This window comes from Taudactylus pleione, unplaced genomic scaffold, assembly GCF_031769625.1.
Source record: "Taudactylus pleione unplaced genomic scaffold, aTauple2 ptg000351l, whole genome shotgun sequence".
NCBI classification, from domain to species: domain Eukaryota; kingdom Metazoa; phylum Chordata; class Amphibia; order Anura; family Myobatrachidae; genus Taudactylus; species Taudactylus pleione.
The window spans coordinates 1-15836 of NW_028284752.1; the positions used below are offsets into that span (position 1 = coordinate 1).

Below are 15836 nucleotides of genomic sequence, written 5' to 3' on the forward strand. Positions count from 1 at the left end.
CAGAGCCGGACGCTATTTGCGCTCGCTCAGAAAAAGGGGCCAGCTATTTAAATTGAGCGCTCGCTCTTTGCGGTCTGTTGACACCTCTATGTCTGAGCGAGCGAACGAAACATGCGCTCGCTATTTTGTAAAAACGCCCCCTGGCCGCTCGCATCCTACGTCATCACCGCTATTTATTAGATTAATCGAGTACATCGAAAGGTGTCTGAACTGCTCGCAGTGCTTGTGGTTGGATTTTCCTACCGCAATCATGCGAACAGTTCAGGCTAAGAAACAACCAAGCGACGTGGTCGATGACGCTGCTTTGTTAATTATGCACACCCTTAAAACGCCCGTTTTGACCGTTTGGCACGCCTGCGTTCGGATCTATACTCCCCGTTTTCAAGCACCTTCCCCTGTTACCACCCACAAACGCCTCATCCTGTCACTCAAATTAGCAGGCACTCGCTATTTTGCGAGTGCTCGATTTCCGACCGCAATGACTGGTTGGTGCATGCGCATTATGACCCATACGCATGCGCAGTTGTGCGAACATCGCTCGGAGCGAACGAGCGGCCGCTTACGAGCGGCTCTGAATCAGGCCCTATGTTTCTCTTTTTACTACAACTCAGCTATTCTGGTCTACTGACTCTTCTAGCTCAAATATTCATAGTGTCAAAAAAAATGTCTAAAGCTGGGTACACACTTAACGATGTGTGTACCCAGCGACGCAAAGGACGACCGCACTGCCGATGGGCTGACATATCTGGCGACCGGTACACATTAGACGATCCGGTGCCCGACCGCCCGATATGTCTGCATCAGCCGCATCCCGTTGCATGGGGTCGTCAGCCAGATTGTCAGATTGAGTTACATGTAGGGCCAATCTGATGATGCGGCTGACCAAATGGGAGTGTGCTAAGTCATTAGTAGTGTGTACACAGCTCGACAATGTGTCTAAATATCAGCAAATGTGTGCCTAACTTAAGGCAGAGATTCCCAAATGCAGTCCTAAAGGAACCCCAATAGTTCAGATTTTAGAGATATCCATGGTTGAGCACAGGTGGTTAAATCAAATTGACTGAGGTACTAATTAAGGGCCTGATTCAGACCCACTCGCGAGCGGCTGTCCGCTCGTAAGTGGGTCGATGTTTTGGACTGAGCATGCGCACGACGGAGGGAGCTCCGTCGTGCGCATGCGCCAGACGCGACGAGCGAAGGAAAGTCCTTCGCTCGTTGTGTCCGATCAAAGGGGGCGTGCTGTCAATGTTGATTGACAGCACGCCCCCTTTGGTGGGCGTGCCTCCCTGACGGGGGCGTTCCCACGGGAACGCCTCCCGTCAAAAGCCGGCCCACTGACATCACTAGTGATGTCAGTGGGAGTGATTTTGGCTCTGATAGAGCCAAAATCACTCCGGAGCTTGCGGTTGAAAACCTCAACCGCAGGCTCCGGCTCGCAAATTCGATGGTCGCGATGGTCTCGACCATCGCGACCATCACAATGCACGCTCGTATAGCCTGTGGGTGGTGACCCACAGCTATACGAGCGTCCAGGAGGACGCTCCATGAAAATGGAGCCCGGCCCTCATTCAGAGCGTGCGCTCTGCTCAGAGCGTACGGCTCTGAATGAGGGCCTAAGTCACCTGTGGTAAAGCATGGATATCCTTAAAACCTGGTTGCCTTGAGGACTGAGGGCCTGATTCAGACCCGCTCGCAAGTGCATTGCGCTCGCAAGCGGGTCGATGGTGGCCCAGTGCGCACGTGAAAAAGCACTCGCTCCGGGACTCATTACAAAAGGGCCGGCTGTCGATGTTGATTGACAGCTTGCCCCGTTTTGTAGGCGTGGCGGGGGGTGGCTTCACAAATGGAGGCGTTCCCATGCGAACGCATGCCGTTTGTGGGCGGCCCCACTGACATCACCAGTGATGTCAGTGACAGAGCCTCTGGCTCTGTTTGAGCCAGAAGCTCTCTGGGGCTTGCGGCCACGAGACCCTACCACAAGGGTCTCGTCGCAAGCCAGATGGTCGCGATGGTCTTCACCATCACGACCATCATCATGGCCGCTCGCAATAGCTGTGGGTGGTAACCCACAGCTATGCGAGCGGCCAAGAAGCCGCAACTAAAAAAACCTGCGCCCGCACTGATTCAGAGCGAGCGCTCGCTTTTTGTGAGCGCCTCTGAATCAGGCCCTGAGTTTTGAAACCTCTGGTCTAAGGAAAACAAAGCAATTGCACTGGAAATGTCACAGCTCTGCATGAGAAAATCCACATAGGTGAGTGGGTAAGAAGGTTACAAGAGTACTATCTCCTAACATGCCGAACCTGACGACTGTCGTCAGGTTGACAGGCATGTTGGATAGATAGTCGGGGTCGGCAAGGACCCAGCGTGCACGCGCATCGCTGGTCCTTGCCGGCTATCCACTAGCAGACTTTCTGCACGTTCCGACCAAAACCTCCTGGTTTTGGTCGCATCGTGCAGAAAGTGGCAAATGGATAGGCCCCTTAACACTCTTGGGAACAAATTTGAGGAGCTGGCATCTTCTAGCCAAGCTGTAGAAAAGACTTCCAAATGTACAGTCCGAATTGGCTAGCTTCCATGAACATCAAGATTTGGGGGTCTATTTACTAAGCTTTGGATGGCGATAAAGTGAATGGAGATAAAGTACCAGCCAATCAGCTCATAACTGTCATTTCTCTTTCATCCACTAGGGGACACTGGAAGCTAGTACACTGGGGTATAGAGGCATGGATAGTTGGAGCTGGCACTTTAAATAATTTAGAAGTGTGAAGCTCCTCCCCCTCTATTCCCAACCAGCCCTCAGTTTAGTTAAATGTGCCTAAAGAGCTGGTCACTAAAGCTGTGCTCCAGCAGTATACTTTGGTGTGGGTCCGGGTCCCTGGTGCCCTGACTCAGAGTCAGGCAAGAGTGCACAGGGCTTCTGTTAAAAGCATTTGACAGCTCCTTACTGCAGCAGCACCTGTCACCTATAATGGGAGTAAGGGAGCAAAATGTGTATAAACCCCAGCTGTGCGTCCCCCGTCTCCCGCCCCCCCCTCTACCCGACGTAGCATGGTGTGACAGTCGGGACTTTCCGTCCAGGATTTTTCATTTACCTAGGCTATTGCTTTTTTTTCAAACAGGGCTAGATGCTGGTCTCCGTTTAGGGTCCTTGAAAGTGCAGATATCTGCCCTTTTTATTTTCTTTCAACGCAAATTGTCCCCCATACCTGAGGTGCAGACTTTTCTTCAGGGAGTGTTGTGAGTGCAGCCACCTTTTGTTCCACCTACAGCTCCCTGGGACGTGTATTTGGTACTTAGGTGTCTTCCATGTTTGAGCCGCTTGATGAAGTAGATATCAAGTTTTTGTCTCCTCCTGGCATTGGCTTCGACCCGTCGGGTTCCGGAGTTCGGGGCCCTGTCTTGTAAGCCCCCGTACCTTATCTTTCATGATGATAGAGCAGAGGTCAGGACGCAAGCTGCTTTCCTTCCTAAGGCTGTGTCGGCTTTCCACATAAATCAGCCTATTGTGATGCCTTCCTTGGTTGAGGACTCTGGAGTATCCCCGACTCTGGATGTGGTTAGAGCTCTCTGTTTCTATGTAGCTCAGACAACGTCTTTCCATAAGTCTGATTCACTTTTTGTTCTGTATGATGCTGTTCGGATGGGTTGGCCAGCGTCAAAACAAACGTTGGCGAGGTGGATTCGACTGGCTCTAAGCCAGACTTTTGTCAGCAGTGATAGGTAACCTCCTCCGTCTATTTCAGCGCATTCCACACGCTCTGTGGGTACGTCATGGGCGGCACGTCAGGGTGCTTCCACCATGCAGCTGAGCCGTGCGGCTACTTGGTCCTCTGTACATACTGTACCTTTGTGAAGTTTTATAGGTCTGACATGTTTGTGGCTTCTGCTTCACGATTTGGCCACCTAGTTCTGCAGGTTTCTCAGAGCGCTCCCGCCCGTTTAGAAAACTTTGGGACGTCCCCAGTGTACTAGCTTCCAGTGTCCACTAGTGGATGAAAGAAAAAATGGGATTTTGGTACTTACCGGTAACTCCTTTTCTCTGATTCAACAGGGCACACTGGATGCCCACCCAGCTCTTTGCCTGCCTGTTCAATTCATTCTGTGTGTTGTGTAGTTCTGTTTGTTGTGTGACCTCTTTACTCCTTTTGTTCACCATCTTCTGTTGGTCTTCATTTTTCTAAACTGAGGGCTGGTGGGGAATAGAAAGGGAGGAGCTTCACTCTTCTAAATTATTTAAAGTGCCAGCTCCAACTATCCACTCCTCTATACCCCAGTGTACTTGCTTCCAGTGTCCCCTGTGGAATCAGAGAAAAGGATTTACCGGCAAGTACCAAAATCCCATTTTTTCAAACACAGCATGTGACTTGGCAGTTAGGAGCTGATTGGCTGGTGCTTTATCTCCTTCCAAGGCTTAGTAAATAGACCCCCTTGGAAACATACCTCTTAAACTCAGTGGTCGAAGTTGGAATTTTGATACGCCCACAGTAGTAGTGCCCCATATACAATACCCACAGTAGTAGTGCCCCCTATACAATGCCAACAGTAGTAGTGCCCCTTATGCAATGCACACAGTAGCAGTTCCCCTTATGAATGCCCACAGTGGCAGTGCCCCTTATACAATGCCCACAGTAATAGTGCCCCTTATGCAATGTCCACAGTTGTAGTGCCCCTATACAATGCCCACAGTAGTTTTGCCTCCTATACATTGCCCACATATGGAGAAGTCAGCGCAAGCACCTCTCCAGGCCGGCCTCGCGCAGTCACCAGATCTTCACTGATTTCAACATATAGTCCATACTTGTATGTTATAGATAGAAAACAGAGCTCATAAGCCCCAATCACAATTTAAAGCCAGGGCCAGATTAACAATGGGGCAGATGGAGCAACAGCTCTTGGTAGCCATATAAAATTAGGCCCATCATCATGACCCCATGATGATGATCAGCCACCAGCTGGCCACATGGTCGGCCATAAATCGTAAGATTGTATTTCTGTTTTCCTCACAAAATGTTGCAATTTTTATACTTTTGCATATTTAGGGACACATTGGGGTTGATAGTGTTTGGGGTGTTTATGCCCACAAGGCACTGGCCACACCAATACAGCACTGGACATAGCTACTCTGCTTCTCCAAATAGTCTTTTGATTTTCAGCCCCAGGCCCATGTTGCCCTTAATCCGGCTGTGTCTAAAGCTAGGTATACACATGTACAATCTTTCAAACCTATTTTACTTTAGATTTCACTTACATTGCGAAGTCCCAATATTTATGCGTACACACATGTACAATCTAACTTGACAGAACTCATCTGTCTAAAGTATTAAATGAAAAGATTGTGACACCATATGTAGATTTCAGGCTACGCTGTTGCCAGATGTAAACACAATTAGCATAATGGGCTGGAAAAGATCTGATTTAACAGCACATAAACTAGCATACAGGAAGAGGGGATGTAGTCAGGAAGCTGATGGTCTAAATGCAGACACCCGGCTTCCCTACTGCCTAATCCCGGCAAGGTACTTCTGCTACTGGGGGGGGACTTAGGGTTAGGCACCCACGGCGGGAGGGTTAGGTTTAGGCTAAGGGAAGGGGGGGTTGGGGTTAGGCACCCCCAGGGGGAGGTTAGGGTTAGGCACCCCCCTGGGAGACTTGGATTTAGGCTGCAGGGAAGGTTAGGGACTTCTCTGCAGTTAGGTTTAGGCACTTAGAAGGGGGTTAGGGTTAGGCACTTGGGGGGGAGGTTAGGGTTACGCACCCCTCTGCCAGGCTTCCACTGTCGGGATTTGAACCGCTGGCCAGGAAGAGAACTGGAAGCATCGCATCAATGTTTTCTACAGTAGTACTGAGTGTAGAATACATTCTGTTAACTCACTGTCATGATGCAAGAGTTCCTCTGTGGAAGACGGTGAGCTGGGGGGTTCGGATAGCTGGGGAAGTGACAGTCCTAGTTCCCTTAATAAAGGTCAAACCCAGGTGTTGGCGAGACCTAGCCAGAGGCGCGGAGTCTAACCCACTCGGTGGTCTTCACCAGTGACCTCCAATTGGGATGTGGGTTTCGCCACAATGAGTGAGCAGGTCACGGCCCCCTGGCTAGGTACCTGGGAGAGACGAGGAAACTAAGGAATGACACTGTAAAACTTGTTCACAGGAGATGAACTGAATACTTGAACACAGGAGTTGAACGGAATTCTTTAACTCAGGAGTTGAACTGAATACTTGAATACAGGAGTTGAAATGAATACTTGAATAGAGGAGTTGAAATGAATAGTTGAACACAGGAGTTGAAATGAATACTTGGACACAGGAGTTGAGATGAATAGTTGAACACAGGCGATTAACTAAGAAATGTAGGAGAAGTAATCACAGGAATACAGACTGACAGCTGAATTACTAATTAGCTTGAATCCTGGCACATGTAACACAGGCCCTGATTCAGAGCCAGACACGATTTGCGGACGGTCGTTCCAAAAAAGGGGCCAGCTATTTAAATTGAGCGCTCGCTCTTTGCGGTTTGTTGACGCCTCTATGTCTGAGCGAGCGAACGAAAAATGCGCTTACTATTTTGTAAAGACGCCCCTTTGCCGTTCGCATCACACGTCATCTCTGGTATTTATTAGATTAATCAGGTACATCAAAAGGCATCTGAACTGTTCGCAGTGCTTGTAGGTTTTTCCTACCGCAATCACTGCGAGCAGCTCAGGCTAAAAGACAACCAAGTGACGTGGTCGATGACGCTCCTTTACTAATTATGCACTCCCATTAAACTCCCTTTTTACCGTTAGGCACGCCTGCGTTCGGATCTCCACTCCCCCGTTTTCAAGCACCTTCCCCTGTCACCACCCACAAACTGTACATTCTGTCAATCAAATTAGCAGCCCCTCACTGTTTTGCGAGTGCACGATTTCTGACCGCAATGACTGGTTTGCGCATGCGCATTATGACCCATACGCATGCGCAGTTGTGCGAACATCGCTCAGAGTGAACGAGCGGCCGCTTACGAGCGGCTCTGAATCAGGCCCACAGTCAGCTTGGGAGCTGAGCAGCACACTAATAGAAAACACAGGAACTGTTACATGAGACACTGGAGTTCTGTGATGAAGCAGAAGTAACACGCTGAGAATTAGCATGGAAGCTAATACAAGTGACACTGGGGAGGTCAGCGTGAGGGCTGAAACAATACACTGGGGATATAACGTAGAAAACACTGGAGACCCAAACAATCACTGGAGCAACGAAGTTGAACAGCAGTTTTCTGTTCCTGGAGTCAGACTTAAATACCCCTGGGTAGCTGGTCATTGGCTCAGAGGATCAGCTGTGTGACCACAGGACTGCCATTGGGAGAGACTAGTCAGGTAATATGGACCAACATGGCTGCACCCATGCCCGTAAACCAGGACGCACGCACGGAAGCCCTAGCAGACCCAGGGAGAATACTCAGACACCACTCACCTCCACTCCCAGTGACTGAACACCTAAGCCCAAGGACGCCAGCGCGGAGGTGAGTAGCGGCTGATCCCAGGCCGCATCCTGACACTCCCCCATCCTAAGTTTTAACCAAATAAAACCTTGTGCTTGTTGTATAGTTGCTATGATGAAAGCACTGCGAGCAATTAAAAAAAGAGAGAAGCAAGAAGCGTAGTTGCTGAACCAAAGTTTGGCTGCAGAGGTGACACACCTATTCCCATATGCCATTGATACAGGAGAATTGTGAGAGTAATCCTGATGACTTCAGAAATGTCCTGCTTATGGATGACCCTAACTTCTCCAACTGGTCACCCCACTCATAGAAAAGGAGGACACCTGTTTTAGGAGACCAATTTCAGCAGAACAGGGAGTGGTGGCTCAATTACGATTTTTGGAAGGACACTCGCTGATCTGAGGTACAGTACAGCTATATCTTTGCAAGGGAATGGGATTAAAATGCCGGTTCAAATCCCAACAGCATCAGCCTGATAGGAAAAAATCCTGATAGCAGCAGGTAAATCACCTAACCCTCCCCTCTCCCCCCTAACCCTCCCTTAGGGGTGCCTAACCCTAAACTCCCAGGGTGGTGCCTAACTCTAAGTTCCCCCCGGGGGTGCCTAAACACAACCCCCGCACCCTAAGCCTAATCTCCCCCCAGCGGCGCCTAACCCTAACCTCCCCTACCCCTAGCCTAGCCCTCCCCGAGGGGTGCCTAAGCCTAAATCCCCCCAGGGTTGGCTAAACCTAACCCCCCTTTCCCCATGGCTAAGTGCTAGGGACAGCTGGACTCACTTCGATCGGTCTGGCGACCTTCGGCACTCCGGCGTCGGGATGAAGATAGGCATTGGTATTTTGACGCCTATCTTATATCCCTTGCCGGTCTTCTGGTGTCGGGATATAGACCGGAGACATTTAGTCTGCAGGTCTAGTAACTACGTCCCCTTTGCAAGCCCTGGGAGATATAATACCTGAGACCTGTGAGGCAATCACTGAAGTTCTTCAGGGGCAGCACATGAAGGTAAATACAAAGGGCAAGATTCAAAGTTGGACTGATTTGCAGAGCCGCACACAAGCGTCTGGACAATTCCGTCCATCTAAAATGCTAAAGTAGTATGAGGTGTTTATAGGAAACAGACACATCCTTGCTGCATCTGCGATCCCAGCGCTGCGACTGAGGTCACAGCCTGGGATCACCATTGCGACCATCAGACCCTGACCTACTCCCTCCCAGAAAACGGACAACACGCCCTTGTTTCCTGGAATAATGGTAAGCCACACCCCCGCTCGGCCCACCAAATGCTGCAGCAAGTAAATCATCACAGGACCCGTTCTACACATGCAAGAATGGGTCCTGCGTATGCACAGCCCCCAAAACATTGGAGATGTGTGCTAAGTATGGATATGGGATTTTTTTCAGTATATACAATACGTGGGGGTCTGGCTTGCATTGCGGGAGTTCAGAGGCATCCATGGCAGGGTGCGGGGGTCCAGCGGCGTCCGTGGCGGGGTGCGAAGGGGTCCAGCAGGGGTGTGGGACCATCGATGGTTTGCGAACCGATGTTAAGGAAACATCGGTGCTGTGGACTCAAACAATCAATGGTTTCTATAGATAGTTGAACACATAGGCCAAAATTGCAATTTTTTTGATATACAGTGTTTTTTTTTTTTTTTTTAAATAACATTTAAATAACACAATTTCTGTGTGGTTTTTGGAAAAATAATTAATTAAGTGGTTAAACACCAGTCTGCTTTGAAATCTTTGCCTGGGTGAGACCTTGCTAATGCAGTATAACTACCTTGTGTCTTGTTGCTATGCTTAGTTTTGCCATGGCATGTGACCTGTGACCTGAAACTGTCTTGCACAACCTCACCTTTGTAGCAGAGTTTGGCTGTTCCTCACCCAGTTTTAAGCTTCCTACACAGCTGTTTCTGTTTCAGTTAATGACTATGTTTCAACCTACATATGATCATTTTCACCTGTTTGGTATGATTGGTCCATCATACACCCATACTTGCCTACTTTTGAAAAAGCATTTCAGGGAGATTGTGACAGCAATACCTATGAGCGCAGCGGTAAAGTGGGCGTGTACTGCTACATCTGAGAGGCGTGTCATTAAAACTGACTTACATCCAAATGTAAACGATCCCCAAAGCAGTTAGTAAGATCTACGTGTTGAAGAAAACACACTGATATTTTTCAAAAAATTAATATAGCCATAGGGATCATTGTGCCTTATAACCAATGCAGGGAAATTACACTAATGATCCCATTTGAATGTACTGTATATATTTGTTTTTATTATATATATAACAGCTACATAATGGGGATAAGGTACAATCAGTGAGATTGCTGGACTTTTCAGGGAGACAGAGAGATTGCTACTATTTCAGGGAGTCTCCCTGATAATCAGGGAAAGTTGGCAAGTATACATACACCTCACTATAAGCCTAAAAAATCCCTGACTTTCTGCAAGTGTACCTAGAAGAATTGATGCTGTTTTGAAGGCAAAGGGTGGTCACACCAAATATTGATTTGATTTAGAATTCTCTTCTTGCGTTTTGGTAATTGATAAAAATAAACGATTAACACTTCTATTTTTGAAAGCTTGCTTACTTTGCAGCATTTTTTTCCACACCTGCCTAAAACATTTGCACAGCATTGTGTATATACACAGCATCAGACCACATTAATGCCTTTACATGCCTTCAGACTCCCTTTACATGCTATCAGACATGATCCACATGCATCACACCCCTTTAATTGTCATCATGCTCCCTCACATACAGGGCCGGCGCAACCCACTCAGCATAGCCTGCACTGCAGGGAGGTGCCGTCGCTCTCCCTGCAGAGTTGCTGAGTACTTTGTTGCTGCTGCCGGCTGCCGCTGAGCCTGTTGAACTGTATGACAGGCAGCGGCAGCCTACTGCAGAGAATGGCAGTTGAGTATGAGCGGCTCTTCACACACACAGTGGGCAAAACAGTTTTAAACTCAGCCAATGTAATAAAGTCACAGAACATGCAAACTTTCATATTTTTCAGACTCAAAAAACCCTCAAGATTTAAACTCTCATCCAGGTGTTTCCTGTACTGAAAATACAACTCGATCAATGTATTAGTATAAGAGTTTTACTGCTAAACTCTCACATTTTCTAAACTCTCACCCTATTACATTTGGCCCAGTGTGTATGTGAAGAGCCACTCACACACACTCGCCTGTTCAGAACGTTCTCCCTCTTCCTGGCTGGGCATCCCCTTCCTGCCCTCCCTGCTGGGCTAAGCCTTACCTGCTGTTGAATGACAATCAGGCTCAGTATCACTCATGAACAGCTCCTCACCGCCAACGGCAGCACCGCAGCTCGTTCCCCGTGGCTGGGTCTCCCCCTTCCTCCTATCTGCAGCTGCGTCTGTGAGACCTGCTGTTAAATGACAACCAGGCAGTGGGCTGAGCATGCTTGGCTGAGCGGCTCCTCCACCGCCGCTCATATTTTTCTATGGCCGGATTCCCCCCTTCCACATGTTTGCACTGCGTGGCTGCACCTGACCTGCTGCTGGGCCTGCAGTGCTGTCGAACTGACTGACAGCCAAGCAGCAGGCTGGGACTGAGCCCGAGCGACTCTTCGCCGGTGGCACTGCAGCTCTTGTTCCCCTGCCGGGTCCCCTTCCCTCCCTTCTCTCCTCCCCTCCCCACATGACCTGGCTCTCCTCCCCTCCCCACCTGACATGGCTCCCCTCCCCACGTGACCTGGCTCTCCTCCCCTCCCCACATGACCTGGCTCCCCTCCCCACCTGATATGGCTCTACTCCCCTCCCCACGTGACCTGGCTCTTCTCCCCTATGCACCTGACCTGGCTCTCTGAATGAATGCAGTCTCCAGTGCCGCCTTCCCTCCTCTCTGCTCCCTATGTTCCCCTCTCCTCTTATAACAGGTCAGGAGTAGAATGAAACGGTGTCCAGCCAAAGAGGAGCATCAAGAAATTGAAAATGAGTGGAGAAGACAGAAGAAACAAATAGTTGCAGAAAAAAAGGTAAATGTTTTATTTTAAACGTTTATAATATATTTATTTAATAAGGTAATATGTATATGTGTATTAATATAATAAATAATATATGTAATATTTTAAATGTAATATACACAGTGTATATTTCATTCAGAGTATTAAATATACTATTTATTATTATTAATTAGGGATGCGGTCATAATCGAAACTGCGGGGATTCCGGCGTTCAGAATGCTGTCGCTGGAATCCTGACACGTATCAGAATACCGGCGCTGGCATCCCGATTGCCGGGATCCCGGAGGTAAGTACTGGGTTTAGGGGAAGGGTTAGGCACTAAGGAGATGGTTAGGTTTAGACTGAGGTGGAGGGTTAGGTTTAGGTTGCAGGGAGAAAGGGTTAGGGGCAGGGCCGGTGCAATGTAAGGAATTACCGGGCTGGAGAGGTGCCACCGCTGCCTACTCCATCTGCTGGATGCCCGCTGAAATTTTGTTACCAGCAGGCGCCCAGCAGCTCCTTCCCTGCAGCGGCAGCCAGAGGCTGGAGACCACTCCTGAGCTCCGCCTTCTGGCTCCCATGGTGGGTGAAGGGAGAGACATTATGATGTCTCTCCCATATTTCCCAGCACGAGGACCAAGGAAAGAACAGTTGGACAGGGGCGGGTGCAGGAGCGGGGCTTCAGGTAAGTATAGTATTGTGTTGTGTGTGTGTCTGTGTCTGTATGTGTAAGGAGCACTACTACTGGAGGCACTGTATAAGGGGCAGTACTACTGGGGGCACTGTATAAGGGGCACTACTACTGGGGGCACTGCATAATGGGCAATACTACTGGGGGCACTGCATAAGGGGCAATACTACTGGAGCACTATATAAGGGGCACTACTACTGGAGGCACTGTATAAGGGGCACTGTATAAGGGGCACTAATACTGGAGCACTGTATAAGAGGCACTACTACTGGAGGCACTATATAAGGGGCAATACTACTGGGGACACTGTATAAGGGGCACTACTACTGGGGGCACTGTATAAGGGGCAATACTACTGGAGCACTGCATAATGGGCACTACTACTGGGGCACTGTATAAGGGGCACTACTACTGGGGACACTGTATAAAGGGCACTACTACTGAGGACACGGCATAAGGGGCACTACTGCTGTCCTATGTAGAAAACTGGAAGGGCTCAAATTTATAGTTTGCAGGAGGACGCCAAACACCCTAGCACCGGCCCTGCCCACATATGCCATCCAAGCCTTTCCAAGTGTCGTTAGACATCACCCCAATGCCCCTTAAAATACCATCAGGTTTCCCATTATACCCACAAAGGGGTTTAAGATAAAACCTTCCCAAAATATCTTTCACCTTTCCTCCTCCACTTACCATTACTGCTGTCACTGGAGTTGGAGGCTGGACTGGAGCCCATGCAAAGCGTAGAAAAGCGGGAAAGGAGCCCTCTTTCCTCCTGCTTCAAATGGATAAGCTGTTGAGCTCAGTGACCTGGCACCTGGCATTGACACGGCACTGTGTCTGTGTCAGTGCCCCCTTACCCCACTTGCTGTTCAGTCAGTGTGCTGTAGCAGGCTAACAACACAGCAGCTACTCTTGCATTAACTATTGCAGCACTACAATGCTGCACAGGGTCAGCACCAGATTACAATAGAGCTGGGATTCTTCATGGTAACGTCACTCAGATTGAGATTGGATTTCAGCAGCCACCAGAATGCCCATCATTTTTCACGTATGCGCAGTCGCACTAAAACTGCTTCTAGGTACTGCATAGTTTGCAGCAAGCACTGTAAGTCTGGCGATGAGCAGTGTGGGCTTCCTGGTGGAAATCACACACCAGACTGGCAGTCCCAGGGGGAGGAGTTTCATACAGCCTGGTGTGAGATTAGCACTAAGCTTCCAATAGGAAGAAGCTCCTACTTGCACCATCCTCTTTAAAAGCTGGTCTATCTTTGGGGGCTTGGGCCATCTCCACTCCTACACTGTCAATAAGTAATGAATGCTGCTGCGACCGCAGCTCACTGGGGATGATGTGTGGTGGCAGATTTTACTAGGGCCTCTGTAACCCTTAGGTTAAATCCGCCACATGCACTGTTATCAGGGCCGGATTAAGGGGGGGCAACAGGGGCGGTCGTCCCTGGGCCCCCACACACAGAGGGCCCCCACACAGGGTCAATGTGACCCTGCCGAGAACAGGTGCCGGCGGCACCTGTTCCCGGGAGGAGGGCGCTCTGCAGCTGCATGCAGCAGCACAGTCAATGCTGCTGCATGCAGCAGCACAGTCAGTGCTGCTGCATCAGCTTGGGGCAGGGCGGTAGTGCGGATGGCACATAAGTGCCCTCCGCACTACACAGCACAAACACACAGCCGCCGCCACCGGCAGCTGTGTGTTTGTTTTAGCAGCCGATGAGAGTCAGACAGACTCTCATCGGCTGCTGCGCCGCGACCCACTGCCGGAGCATCCATCTTCCGGCTCCCGCAGTGGCTGATGGGAGAGACGTCGATGGGAGTGACTATTCCTAAGGGCATTGCTGGGGGGGTGAGTGACTATTCCTAAGGGCATTGCTGGGGGGGGGGTGAGTGACTATTCCTAAGGGCACTGCTGGGGGGACGGACTATTCCTAAGGGCACTGTTCGGGGGGGGACTATTCCTAAGGGCACTGCTGGGGGGGATGGACTACTCCTAAGGGCACTGCTGGGGGTACTACTGGGGGCACCACACACTGTTGGGACCACTACTAGGGGACACTGTATAGAGGGGGGGTACTGCTAGGGGCACTGCTGGGGATAACACTGGGGGCACTGCACACTGCTGGGACCACTACTGGGGGACACAGCATAGAGGGGGGATCACTACTAGGGGTACTCCTGGGGGGACTGCTACTGGGGGCACGGCTGGGCTGGGCTCAGCGCTATGTGGCTTGAAGGGGGCCCCCACAACCTAGTTGCCCTGGGGCCCCCACAAGCCTTAATCTGGCCCTGACTGTTATAGGTCTGATGAGTAGTTTCATTTTGGCAAATCTATTAGAGAAATAATTAACTAACAGTGAGTTTGGGAAATTCAAGCTAATTTCTCTAGATCTTGTTGGCTGTAAAACGGTAGGTGGTAGGAGATATGGTTTCAATGAACTGCACTCAGTGTTAATAATGTAACAAAAGTGGCTCAGTTATATAAAAAAAAGGGGTAATTGTAAGCATATGAAACGAGCGCTATTAAAAAACAAAGTGGACAAACAAATAAACATATAAACAAACACAATACACCCCACTGAACACATAAGTAATGTTTAAGCTCTTTTGAAGATGGTAGGAAGCAGGTCCAGGCAAGTGCACAATGGTGAAATAGAGTCCAAAGCAGACTAACTGTCCCTACCTGTATCTCTGTATCTTCAATCCTGAGCAGCATGGGCTTTTCCTGCCGGTGAATGCCGGGAGGTGTGCAGTGTGTTGGAGGGGCAGCAACGGATGTGCGTAGCGGCACAGAGTGACGTCAGCGGATCAGACAGCAAAGGCTCCGCTCCTCTTCCTCCACTCAGATAGTGGGTCCAACGCGTTTCATACCTTTCAAGGATATGATCTGGTCATTCATTACTTCCTTATATTGGCAAAACTTTATTGAAAAATTGATAAAAGACCAGAAGTGGTCATCACTAAAATGGCCGAAATTGGCGGTAACCTCATGGTTAATAGAAGCCATATGGTTCAGTGGACAAACATCACAAGACAAAACAAGACAACAAAAAACACATAATAAAAAATAGTTATAGGTCAGGGGTTACCCTTAGGTATCAAAAAAGAGATAATTTGCAATTTTTAAAGTAAAACATTAAGTTCTATATCTGCATTAAGCCCTAATGAATGAAGTGTTTTTAAAGAGTAGATCCATTTAGTTTCATTTCTTTTTAATGTATCTACTATATTTCCTCCTCTCCAGTGAGACATGATTTTCTGTATACCGATAAATTTTAAACCTGATGGATCTTTATTATGTTTTTCTGAAAAATGTAGGGACACACTGTGTTTTTAACCCTCTCTTTATGTTATATATATATGCTCAGCAATTCTAATTATAATTTTTCTTTTAGTTTGTCCTACATATTGGAGCCCACATGGGCACTCCAAAAGTTAAATCATGCCCTCTGTATTGCACGCAAGTTGTTCTAGGTGGTAGATTGATTTTAGCATTGGAATAGGTGGAGGTAACATGTTTGGCGAATGCCTACGACTAGTTGCAGAATAGCAATTGTCATTGCTAATATGGTTTCCACCCTGTCCACTACCCTCACAGTAAGCAGATGATATATGTATGTACATATACAGTGTGTATGTATGTGTGTATATATATATATATACACAGGTCCATAAATAT

General features: G+C 48.8%; 1 protein-coding gene across 1 annotated transcript in view; it reads left to right on the forward strand.

The window, feature by feature from the left end:
* The first annotated feature begins 5724 nt into the window (after positions 1–5724).
* The window catches only part of LOC148508691 (uncharacterized), a 96559-nt gene continuing 86447 nt past the window's right edge, over positions 5725–15836 (forward strand). Inside the window, exon 1 of the mRNA XM_088444192.1 lies at positions 5725–11490. The gene's annotated coding sequence lies outside the window, so the exon portion shown is untranslated. The remainder of the gene's footprint in view (positions 11491–15836) is intronic.